Source organism: Pleurodeles waltl, chromosome 9 (assembly GCF_031143425.1).
Source record: "Pleurodeles waltl isolate 20211129_DDA chromosome 9, aPleWal1.hap1.20221129, whole genome shotgun sequence".
In the NCBI taxonomy this organism is placed as follows: Eukaryota; Metazoa; Chordata; class Amphibia; order Caudata; family Salamandridae; genus Pleurodeles; species Pleurodeles waltl.
The window spans coordinates 1,085,438,337-1,085,451,967 of NC_090448.1; the positions used below are offsets into that span (position 1 = coordinate 1,085,438,337).

At 45.2% G+C, this 13,631-nt stretch overlaps 1 protein-coding gene across 1 annotated transcript in view; it reads left to right on the forward strand.

Annotated features, from left to right (window-relative positions):
• Positions 1 to 13,631, forward strand: part of TYRO3 (TYRO3 protein tyrosine kinase) — a 364,403-nt gene that overhangs the window by 101,352 nt on the left and 249,420 nt on the right. The gene's annotated exons all lie outside the window — the stretch shown is intronic.

Here is a 13,631-nt window from a genome sequence, read left to right on the forward strand (position 1 = left end):
GATTCATCTAGCGCTGATGGATACACACTATGCATAGCAGATCTGATGACATAAAAACATACAAATAAAGCACCTAAGTTGTAAGAGTGCAGTTGAACCTGCTGTATCTAACATCCATCTCAAAGGAGAAGAGTTACCAGTGAAAGCTCTCTTTAGTAGTTAGATTTGTACGGTGGCACAGAAGGTACGGACAAGGGATGAACAGACCGGTGGGGGGTCAGGATTCCAGAGCTTGGAGGTAGTGGGCAAGAAGACCTGAAGCAAGAATAGGTGCAAGGGGGAGTAGGTGATTGGGCCAATGCACCTTGGTTCACTCCAGCATGAACACTAAACCATCCTGTGGGGGTTTAACAGTGCTCTCCAAGTGATGCTTCTCTGTTGCTCCCCAGTCACTCCTCAGTAGGCTTTCTAAAGTGTTCCATGCTGGGTTAACTGTGCCTCTAAACAATTTGGATCTCCTGAAGCTACTGCGTGAGCTCCACGTACCATAATGGACTCCACTAATACTCATCAACAGTGGTATCTACTTACAGTAATGCCCACTCAAAATCTGGAAACTAACTGCTTGTGCGGCTGCATCTCTTCTCACACGCTTTGCTGAAGTCAAGCTATTTGCAGCGACATTTAAAGCGTCACACGTCCTCCAAATCATTAAACACCAAGCACTTCACCCAGCACATCTACGTAAGACAATCCACAGACGAAACCCTTTTCAACCATATACTCCTATGGACACAGTGGAACCAATACAAACTGTAATGCTTTGAGCCATCCAAGGGTATGAAGTGCAACATAAATAACGCTTCCATGCCGCTCAAAAAAGTGCTTTAGGCCTCGCAAGGGGTATGGAAGGAGCTGTGTAAATAACAAAACATTACAATGCTTGATGCAGAGCGAGGTGGTTGAGACAAGACATTTGTCGGCCTAAAGCAGCAAAGTAGAAGTGATAGGTCTTGGATATATTTGAATAGAAATGGATTCAAAGCCAAGAGAAAGACGGGAACAGAGACATGATATCAAATTAGACGTTAGACAAGTGGCTATAGGAAGATTAGAGAGCAGGAGGTTGGTAGACTGGAACCAGCACAGGCGTGTGACAAATAAGATATGTAGACAGCAAGACAAGGTAGGATCCAAAATTGTTCCTAGCTTATGAATGGAAAGCTAGAACAACATTTAAGTGAAAGACAAGAAAATGGAGGGTGGCAAAAAAGAGCAAAATATTATTATTACCAGAATTGGGGGCAGAGCAGAAGGATAAGAAGATGCACATTTGGGTATCAACAGCATAGATGTCATAAGACAGACCATAGAATGAAAGAAAGAATGAGAGGCGTGAAGACTAAATGTAGAAGAGGGCCAGAACAGAGCCTTGGCGATCCAGGTCCTGGAGGAGGAAAGACTGAGAAGAACATTGGCGCCCATCATGGCAGATGGCCAACCGAAAATATTGGAAGAAAACCTCAATGGATCAGAAAACACTAAGCCACTAGAAGAAAGTGCGTAGGGAAAAATAAGGTGATCCATAGGATCGAATGTAGTGGAGAAGTCCAGAAGAACTGGGAATTAAGACAGTTTTGGAATACCAATTCAGTAGAGTGAATCAAGCGTAGCGGGGAACACTCTACTATTTTCTCTGACAATCTGCAGTAATGGGCTCAAAAAAGGGAGAAGACTGATAGCCCTCATGGCTGAGTGTTACGCATTCTCTCTCTCTAAGCATTGATCGCTGAATATCGGAGGTCCTGGTGGAAACAGTTTTCTGATCAATGTTAGCCCTTCACATTTGTGGAGATGATGATGAGCTTATCACCGTCCTTCATCGTTTAACACCTTATGCTTGAAGGTAAACTGTGTTGACTGTGTTATCACATTCGGTACCCCATCAGTTTCTATGACAATATCATAGCAGTAGTAAATGCCATTGTCATCTCAACTGTATTTTGCGGTCATGCCGCTGCTTCCATTACTTTCTTTTCCGTTCCATCTGTTACTGCTCTGCAACAACCTCGCCATCCTGCTTTCTCTCATCCTGTTACTTTTTTAATACAGCATATGGCTATGTCCAGCCTACTACCTCTGCTTTTTTATGCGTCACCCAGCTTCCCCCCATTTTCTTCTACAGGTTGGTAAGAGACATACTATTCTGCGTTTCTGCTGCTACCCAGGGTTGAAAATGAATATCCCAGATATTTGATTATTTTGTGGGAATTTTGTTTTTTTTGGATTGTGCAAGAATATATTTATGGGCTTACTTTTCATCACCAGATTGAAAGCAAACGAGAGAAAGGCCGAAAATGGAGAATAACTGTTAGTATAGGAAAACAATGACTAAAGGAAAAGCAGGGATGAAAATAGAACATGGAAGCATGAGATGTAAGGTGGTGGAATAGAGACAGGAGGCAACTTCACATCTAGTCAGCCTTGCTGACCTAGTTCTGAGCTCAGCACCTATGTTGTCTGCCTTTGCCTGCTAGATTTAATCAGTGCCCCGTGCTTAAGCTTATGTATTGTCCTATAATGAGGCATGATGCATAATGCGCCACACTGCAAAAACTCAGCGGGGTTACAGTGCAGTCGGGAAAGTCACCGCAGAGATGTTCCTCTGGATTGGGCACTTGGATTTAAATTACCCTGTTACACTGTATTTGATTCGCAGATGACAGATTACATTTGCTTTAATGGTACCATCTAAACAAAAACACCTAAGGAATATGGTGCCTCTACATGAAGCTTACCTGGCAGGTGTTCCCCAAGGCCAGGTATTCTGAAGGCGCATAGATCAGCACTACTCTCACCTACTGAAGCTGACCTCCCAGGACGTACAGCTAGGGGGCAGGACATTGTTGATATCTCCTCCGTTTGGGCCGAAAAGGGCTTCTGGCGAGAACCCCTATTTCACTTCCCTGTTATTTCCCTTCCCTGGGTCCCTCACGTGCCCCTGAGTGGACTCTGCAATGCACCCTTGTGGCACAAAAGTAGTGTTCCAAGGTGAATTATCCATGCCTGCATTAGCATTGGTACTCTTGCTGCTCCAGGTTAGTCTGGTGTTACCGCACCTACACTAGGGTTGGTTCCCTTTAACTCCATAGAGAACGACACATAATCCCCTCAAGTAGCTTAACAATGCCTCACGGAGCTCCTCCTCTGTGGCTCCTACTTTAACTTCATATAATGCTCCATGGTGGTCTAACAGTTGCTGTAGTAGGGCTTGTCCTCTCTTGATCCTTTGTGGAATCTATATAGTTTTCCGTCATCACTTAACAAGGTCTGCAATAGGGTTGGTCCTGTGTCACTTCTGGGTGGTCTTTCCCTGTTGACGTAACACGTTGTCTATTGTCATTCCTGATTTGAGTCAATATGATCCTCCCTGATGACTTTACAGGACCAGAAGCAGGGTTGGTCCTATGTTGATCTTGCTTGGACTTTATTAATACCCCTCAGTGGTTTAATCGGTGTCTTCATTAGTGTTGGTCCCCCCCACTGCTCTTAACCTTGGGAACCTGGGCAATGTGACCGTAGAAAGAACAGTCCTTTCTTCTGAAAGTCCCTTAAACAAACTTGAAGGGTAACTGGCTAATCATGGAATGATATGTAGTTGTACAATACTTTGATGTCCAGCTGATATTTGCAGACAGTATGAAAGACACAAAAGTTACAGGGCAGCAATGTATCTGATTCTTGGCTATGTTGGCATTGATTCAATCATACATTAAATATATTATGAAGACTTCACTGATGAACCAAAGTGCTACAGTGCAAAGTAAAGTATTGAAATGGCTGCCCGTCACACTGAAATGAGCCTATATCTAATTGTGCTTCAATACAGGTATGAGTGAGACATTTACATTTTAGAAGTTAATGTCAATGTTTTGACCCCTACGGCAACTTAGACCAAGGTCGTCCAAAGGATTGTGTTGGGGATGCTTTTGTGGCTGCAAATTAATGGAAAATTAGCAAAATTCCAAACATAAACACAACCATGTGCACCAACACACTGTGAAATTACTTCTCTAATTCTTATGTTCTTCTGAGAGCCTTATATACAGATGCCTTGCTTGAAACCACGTAGTTATTTGTCAAACATCATTTGAATTAATATGATCTTTGTAGCGGTGATTGTATCACCACACATAATGAAGCCTCAAGTCAGACAGACAAGCCTAAGATTGAAACAATAAAACTGTCCTGAGGCTAATAGGAAGGAGTATCAGTGTACTTCATGGAAGCCATGGTTATAGCAGCAGGAGCATCTTAGAAAGGAGGTGTACTTACATAAAAGTTCGGAACAGGTGACCATGCCCAGCACTCCACCTTCCTCTGTTGGCCTTCGACCAGCTCCAGGGTTCACGTTCTTACAGACCCTCTCTCCTCAACCTGCTTCTGTGCCACCCTTCTCAAGCCTCTTGCTGTCCTCTGTCCTGCCCTTTTTGCTGCTCCTGCTCTCTTTTCAGCAATTTTTTGCTGCTGACCCTGCCCATTTTTCTTACTGTTCACTTCATTCTTTCCCCTATCACTTCGCTCTCTAACTTATTCCTTCATAACTTTTTACTCCCTTTTGGCTTTTGTCTGTCCCCTTTGGACCCTTTTAGTCCGCTTTTGCTGCTGCCCCTTTTTGCGCTTTTTCCCACTCCTTTCTCCCACCTCCTCTCTTTCCTGCCTTCTTGCCGGACCGCCCACTGCCTCCTAGTGCTCCTTCCACATCCCAGGACCTACCTAATGGTGGCCGTGCCAAAGAGGCACCAAAGGCAAGGTGTCTGCTTCCGTCCAGCTGCCACCCACAGCTACACTTCTACCACCCTCAACCCTGGACGCCGCCACAAACACTGCCACCATGCCACACCATGCTCCAGGGTAGGACCTTTCACCTGCACCCTCTGCCACTTCACCAGCCACAACCTGCTAGCCCTCTCGGCAACACCCAGTGCACTTGACATGCAGCATCAGCGCCCCACTACCAGCTCACCTACACCCTCCTCAACACTCACTCACCAAAAATGCCACCAGGGTCTGGGACCTAATCACCATCCTCACGCATGACATCTTCCTAACGGAGACATGGCTGAACCCCACATTGGCCTCGACATCGCCACCTCCATACAAGCAGGATACAGAATCACCCTCTGCAACCACATCAACAAGGCAGGTGGAGGAATAGCCATCATCCACAGAGTGTCCATCAAATGCACTACTGCACTGCTCCCACAAACGATACCATCCCAACAATGGAACGCCTCACCTTCATTATTTAAATGGGTGAGAAAGTCACCATAAGAGGAACTCCCTCATACTGTCCACCCGTACCTTGAACCACCTTCTGCAATCTCATCACCGATTTCATTGTCCCCCTCGCCTCAAAGGACTACATGTTCCTGGGCTACCTCAACGACACAACATACACAAACTCTCCCAACCTCCTCCAGAGCCTGAACAATATTGGCCTCACCCTACTTGTACTATGACCCCACACACATTGCAGGACACACGCTCGACCCTATATCCACCCCCAGTGAACCCATCTAATGGGGCCACACCAAGAAACTCGAATGGACTCACCACTCAATTGTCCACTTCATCATCACAACCCCAACGCAACTCAGCACCACCGGAGCAGCTGGACAAAGCCTCAGAGACTGAATGGACCAACACCCTCGCTCTCAAAACACCATAACAACATGAATCAGGACGTCAGAAGCTTCATCACCTCGATCATTGACTGTGATGAGATTGTCGCCTCCATCAAGAACAAGAGACACAGGATCACCAAGCAAGCAGCTGGTATAGCGAGAACCTCAGGACAGCTGAGCGCCACTGGAAGCATCTGAGAGAAGGTGGCTCACCAACAAAGACCCAGCTGACAGAACTGCCTAAAAATCAGCATTCAACCTATACCACCACTAACTACGTGAGATATAAAAATAAAAAAAAGAAAGGCCAGGCATTGTTCATCAAAGCTAACCCCAGCAATAGTAAGGAGCTCTTCATCATAGTCGAGAAATTCACCAACCCCACAACAGTGACAAGCAACATTTCTACCTCTCAGAGCCTATGCAACAGCCTTGCAGATTTCTTCCACAGCAAAATCGCCAAAATCTATAGAAACTTCAACCCCCATCTCAAGCCTGAGGACTTTTTCAACAGCCATGCATCCATACTCACAACCATCCCAAGGCTAACCACCTGGCGCCACGTCACTACTCAGGACACCATCACCATCATGAAATCCATCCACTCACGGGCCCTATCCAAATTATGCCCCACCACATCTTCAACCTAAGAGCATCCAGGATCGACCTCAAACTTTCCACCCTACACAACACCTCATTGGACTTTCCAGAAGAATGGAATCATGTACAAATCAAACCCCTGCTGAAGAAACCTTCAGCAGACCCAACAAACTCAGCAACTACAGACCCATCACCCTGCTCCCTTTCCCGGCCAAAGTAATCAAGAAAGCCATCTACCAGCATCTTCCTGGAATATAGTCACCTCCTAGATGGCTCTCAATCCCAATTCCGCAGTGTCCACTGTACCGAGACAGCCCTGATCGTGATCACAGATGACATCCGCGCCCTCCTCAACAAAGGAGAGACAGCCACCCTTATCCTCCTCTCTCTCTCTCAGCAGTCTTCGACACTGACTCCCACCACACGCTCATCACCAGATTTCATGAAATTGGCATCCAAGGAGCCGCCCTTAGATGGATTGTCTCCTTCCTTAACGACAGAACAGTGCGAGTCTACCTTCTACACTACATCTCCGAACCAAACTAATCATCTGCGGAATCCCTTAAGGCTCATCACTCAGCCCAACCCCCTCCAACATCTACATGCCCCCCTTGCCAGCATAGTCAGATCCCACACACTCAACATTATATCCTACCGTGATGACACATACTCATCTTCTCCCTCTCCAAAAACTCCACTGCAGCCAGAACCAACTTCCACCAATACATGACCAGGGTAGCCAATTGGATGAGGAATAACTGCCTCAAGTTCAACACAGACAAGACGGAAGTCTTGATCTCCAGCAGCGACAACTCCCTCTGGGATGCCTCCTGGTGGCCCACAGAAATGAGGCCCACTCCAACCCCAGCTGGCACAATATGAACCTCGGTATCACCCAGGACAGCAAACTTACCATGAGGTCCCAAGTCTACACAGTGCATCCCCCTGCTTCTTCATCCTGCTCCTGTTATGTTATTTTTTCAAGCGGTTTTCCCAAAACGCAAGACCCACCATCACTTGTCGCAAGTTGACTGAACTATGGAAACACCCTCTACGTGGGAATCGTGGTCCACCTAATTTAAAGACTACAGACCATCCAGGATGCCACAGCAAAACTCATCCTGGATCTCCCGCCTCGCACCCACGTCACCCCTACCTCAAAAAAACTCCACTGGTTCCCGGTTCAGAAGAGATGCCAGTTCAAGCTCGTAGCTCACATGTTCAAGGCCCTGCACAACTCCGGACCCACCTACCTCAGCCACCGACTGAAAATTCCACAAACCCTCCAGTCGCCTCTGCGCTGCTTTATTCATGCTGACCCGTACCCCTGCATATAGTGCAACAGAGCCGGAGGACCCACCTTCTACTACCTCGCAGCCAAAGCCTGGAACGGCCTGCACTGCTCCTGCCCCTCCGGACCTCCCCTACTCTGCAGGAGTTCCATACGATGCTGAAAAACTGGCTCTTCGACTGAGAGGCTGGACTCTGCCAGTGCCTTGATACCCTCATGGGTAACCAGTTGCTTTCTACAAGTCGACTGATTGATTGATTAATGGGAGAAAAACGGTATAATGGATAGTGTAAATGTAGTTGGGCTGATACAACACAAAATGCAGGTTCGTTTTTACGTGTACAATTTCTGGCACTGATAGATAAGATGAGTTGCCCAGAATTGCACCATTTATTTATTTAATAGTCTATTGTAGCGCTAAACTCCAAGAGGTATGCATCGCTTTACATAGTAACATAGTAATGATGCAATGACTGTACAGTTAACGTAGACCGAAGGGTCAAAAATTGAAACTGCAAACACAGAACTGATACAAGGTCCATCACAGCAAGATAGAAGGGAGACCCGAGGAGGCCAGAGCAGGGGTGAAGTGGAAGGGCCGGGAGAGTAAGCAAGGAAAAGAGAGTGCGACAAAAGAGGGAGACAGAGGATGTAGGTACAGAGAGCGGGAGAAGAGAGTAATGGAAAGTTGGAAGAAGTTGAGCAAGAACACTGTAAGGGATGCACAATTAGGGCAGTGGAGAGGGCAGAATTAGGAGGAGAGGGTGGGGTGAGCTAGAGGGGAGGGGAGGGGAAGTGAAGTGGATCAGAGGGGACTGGGCATAGAGGAGGGCGTGGGAGAAAAGGAAGAGAGACGGGGCATCTAAAGTAGATAGAAAACAGATGGAGGAGGGGGTAAGCAGAAGGTGAAAGAGCAGGAGCTGGTGGGGTGCTGGGAGAGGGGAGCACAGTGATAAAAGGAGCAATACCCCAGGCGAGGATTAGGGGTTATACTAAAGTTCTGATCCAGCATTAGTAGGGTTTGTTTTGTTAGTTCAGTATAGCGGGACCTCAACCCAGTAGCAAAAGAGCGCTGTACATGAGCACCAACTACATTATACAAGGTTACATTTTTTGTGTGTTTTTTAAGGGGCGGGGAGATTGCCATCTGCCCAGAATCACAGGATGTTTAGCTGACGCCGGGACTCTAACCCGGTCCACCAGTTCCAAAGTTGACAGCTCTTCCCGTAACTCCACATACTCTTTGGACCAGCCAAAGTCTGACCTGGAATGCATGCTCCAATTCATGAAGACTCTGTACTGTTAGACATTAAGGAACTGCAGTACTGGCTTAAAGTTCTCCCAATGAATACTTCTCGTCCACTTCAGTTGTTAGTTGGACTATCGCCTTCTCCTGTCAGAACAGACACTTACTCACCTCATTTAACCAGTGGCCTCTCCTTTGATCGAGGCCAACAGCTCTTCTGAAAAGTGTGTTTCGCCACCTCTGCCCTCGACTGAATGAGCTGTGAGGTTATTTGACAACCTGAGATTTGGATTCCCGCCAGTTCTATCTAGTGAGAGAGGTTTTCGGGCATGCGGTTGCTGTAGTTACCAATGTTTTGATTTATTTTTTTCAACCTCAGTTCCCCGGTGTCTTTAAAAGGCACAAGTACAACATGTGCTCAAGAAAATCAGACTGAACATTGCCTTTCGGTCTCACTGCTGGGGTTAAGTGAATCCGCCTTTGTGAGTTAATCTAGCGCCAGGCCCAGATGGCAGTGCTTCTCGAGCCTTTGGGCAGCTTTATGACATATGTTAGGGCATTTCCAATGCAATCCCATGAGAGGCAGCACTCAAATAGTGAGAAATCCAATAGGCTGTTTGTCACTACTAGGACATGTAGTACATAAAGACAGATGTCCTATATTTTACATACACAGCACCTTGCCCATAGGGCTAGCTAGGGCCTACCTTAGGGGTGACTTATATGTAGTAAAAGGGGAGTTCCAGGCCTGGCAGGTAAATTTAGATGCCAGGCCCCTGTGGCAGTAAACTGTGCATGCAGGCCCTGCGGTAGCAGGCCTGAGACAGGTTTGAAAGGCTACTTCTGTGGATTGTGCAAGCTGCGCTGCAGGCTCACTAGTAGCATTTAATTTACAGGCCCTGGGTACAAGAATACCCTTGTTCAAGGGACCTACACGTAAATTAAATGTGCCAATTAGGTGTAAGCGAATCATACCAAGTTTAGAAGGGAGAGCACAAGCACTTTAGCACTGATCAGCAGAGGTAAAGTGCTCAGAGTCCTAACCTCAACAAAAAGGGTCAGAAAAAAATAGGAGTAGGAAGGCAAAACGTTTGGGGATGACCCTGTAAAAAAGGGCCAGGTCCAACAGCACTCCACATTTTTCTGAACAGCTTCACTAACTAACTGATTAATACAGCGCCTCTACCAATTAAGCATCTCTTGGCGCTGCTATTAATGAAAACTCAGCCAAACAGCCTGTCCTTAAGTTTCTTTCTGAACTTCGTCACAGTTGTTCGATTTAGAGGGTGGGCTTTCCAGATGGGTGGAGTAATTCCAGAGTATGGCCACCTCGCCCACCCCCAAACAGGTAAGACTGAAGTGGGGAATACTCAGATCTTCTTGACTGGAGCCCTGCAAGGTCCTGAGGGCAGAGAAGATGGAGATGTTAGAATTGAGTTATTCCAAGGCAGGATGGCGAACACGTTGGTACACAAAACATGCTGTCGTAGAGTGCATGAGATGCACCACACAGAGCCTGAATGTAATGTTTTAGTCCATGAGTTGCAGGGCATGCTTCCTATTTTTGGCGGGGACAGTTTACTCTGGGGAGGTATCCTTTCGCCGGTCAGTAGATGTTCGTCTTTCATTTACTGTGGTACTTTGATGCGGTCAGCTTGTGAGTTGTACATGGTTGGCAAGAGCACCTACCCACTTAGGAGCCTAGATAAACCCTGGACTTACTACAAGTAATACATCTAGTCATTAATGGAACATCCTGAAAGCTCATAAACAAGTATTGGCATTTATAGAGGATCCAAGTACTTCATATTTCGTCATCATAGTGCTGTGTAGGCAGTGGTGTTAAGATTTTTCCTGGCAATACAATATAGGCAAGCGTTTGTAATTGTGCGTGTTTTATTAGTCAGGAAGACTCGTGTGAAGAGAAATAAAGGGTGGTCCTACTCTGACTTCTAAGGTTAACTCCCCACACACTGCCAAATTCGCATGGGCGTGGCTCAAACAGGGTACATGGGTTCTATGGAAGTTTTTCCTGCAAGTTGATTTTGTTTGTTTTTTTGTTTTTGTAGTCATATAGTCATGTTACCATTTATAACAAAAAAACAATTTATCTAATATTTGCCTGGACGGTGAGTAATCAGATTCCGACAACTAGGTGTAACACAAAATAAGATGGGCATCAGACATGGACATGGTCCTGGTGTAAGGCATTACTGTGAGCGCAATATAATATTTGTCTTGAACATGTCAGGGGTGGTAATGTTTTGGTGTGTGCCATAGGGCACCGAGTAAACATTAGTAAGTTGTATGCCAGTGGTCACTCCGGGGCAGAAGTGTAAATATCTGTTTACAAGGGCTTTCCTCGCCTCCCGAGCCAACCCGAAACTGAGGAACGACCATCGGAGACCCTGGACCCATCACTGGTCGCTACCAACCCTTTGATGCTTAATAAGCTGGATCTCCCAGGCCATGAAGCGGTTCTGTTTGCCATGATTAGCATTACCAGTTCATGGGACGTCACCTTGAATAGCAAGGTTAGCTTCAGTAGAATCCTGTCCCCTGGTGACTGTGACACTAATTTGCCATCCCTTTGGGGCCACCTTCTTCACTTCAGCCCAGTTTGACAAGTCAGCCTACAGAGATGAGTTGCAGTGCCAGGGATGATCAGGACATGGTGAGGTATGGTAAACAGGCCTTACTAATTAGCATAAACACAAGTAGGGATTAGGAGAAGCCAGAGGAGGAGTAACTTTGCTTGTTTTGACTGGTTGGCTTAGGTGAGCAGCTCCACTGTCGGATGAAGACGTGAGAAAAGTTGCTTCCTAAAATCACTCCCATGATCTCATGTGTAGAGACCTCACCGAGGTCCTTAGATACAGATTCCAATCAGAAAACTACCTCTGTCAGACTGAAACATTCTCTCTAAAAATATCCGAGAGGCAAACAAAGAATTCTACAAACATGGGAAGTCTAACATCCAACACACCTTGAACCCACCCTAAAACTAAAATCAGTTTGAAACTAGAACAAAAAAGATTTCACATTCTCTTGCCTGCCCTTGGAATATTGCTGCCTAAGGCAGCCCACGGGTTCTTTAATAGGACAGCACTTCCTCAGGTTAAATGGCTGCCATTTTATGGACCTCATTACGGAAAGAGCAATACGGAGACTGCTGGCTGTAATTGGCAATTTCTACGGCATTGACTATCGCCTATTACATAAAGAGAAATTATCACTCTAGTTTGTCAAATTACTGCTGGTGTGAAATTAATACTGCTGCCTGTAATTCCAATTCCACTCGCAGTCCCCATTTACAGAAATGTGTCTACCCAAACAAAATTAAATCTGATCTGGTCTCAAAATGCACATAAGCTTTAGCCACATGAATCCTTGGTTATATGTGGTCGCTAAACACTCATGCAAACATACATGAAAGTTTTCCCTTTCCCCGCAAGGGCTCTATCTGTGCCAGTGAAATGTAATTTTTTTTGGCCCAGCAGTATTTTTACCATCAAGTGGTAAATTTTACTGTCCTGTGGTAAATTTTGCCCATCAACATTTGTTTAGTTGCTGAATGCATGGAACCATGTATTTCGTGGACTGTATATTTTTTTACTGCCTGCTGGTAAGTACTCCACGTGATATTTACCCCCAATTAAATTTGAGAAAAGTGGTAATCCTGGCAGAGCATTATTTATGTCAGTGGTTATTTACAGCTTTAGTAATCTTTAAGTAATGAAGGCCCTAATTTTATTGAAAGATGGTACTTGCCTGGTTTCACCTGATAGCGCGTCAGAGCCTTGATAAGTAAACTTACAAGGAGACGCGCCTAGGTCGATGAACCTTTGGACCACGTTCGGGGACTTCCCAGTACGAGGTATCTTTTTGGCATCACAAAATCAATAGATCAATAGTCCAACCAATATTCACAGTAACTAATCAGCAAATTAATCAATAACATTTAATAAGAATCAGTAGTTGAACACACCACGACCTTTCAGTCACGAATAACCGCAACAAACTAGTTAAGTGTTAGAAATGATATTAGATTGTAACAAATAGGGAAATAAATATCCTGTTAATCTCATTAGCAATCAGTCTCATTAAGAACTCATCTAATTAGCAATTAGAACGCAATTAATCAAAACATAGAGAACAGTCATTCTGCATATAGACACATCATTAATATGAAGCAACTTAGCAAAGTCTCAGTAGTACATGATTCAACAAAGCAAGAACTCAGTCATTTGTCTATTTGCACCAGATATTAGTGAACACCTTAACTAACCTCGAATTAGCATTAGCATGTTGGGCTTCATGCAAAACATTTTAGCAAACACGAATTTGGAAAACATATAACTATGGCCTCTGTCAAAATAGCAGTTGGTACCTAGAAAGAAAAGGCAAACAGACAATTACAATTTTGCGTCGGATAGTTACCAATCCAACAGGTCAACAACAGTTTCAGTCTTCGTCCTCAGGACATCAGTTGATTCGCCATCAGCAGAGATAGAACGGGGCAAATCTCAATATAGCATAGCTAAGGGATAGGACTCTTCCCTCATATGGAGGAGAAGTAAGTATAAGGTAAGTAGAGGATGGTTTAAAAGGTAAAGGACAAGCAAAAGAAGTGAAAAGTCTCTGTCTCTCTGCGTCTCTGCTCTGCTCTCAAAAGGTGTGTGTCCTTGTCTCTCCTTGGGTCATTCCGTTAAATCAAATCTACCTAATTAGTTCATAATTCCTCATTGGATAATAATTGGTGCATCTTTATCTCTGTCCAGTAATCCTCCACGCACGCTTACTAGAATTTTCCACAAACCACAGTTCTCATGTCGCTGATTGGTCCATGTTATTGACTTCTTCATCG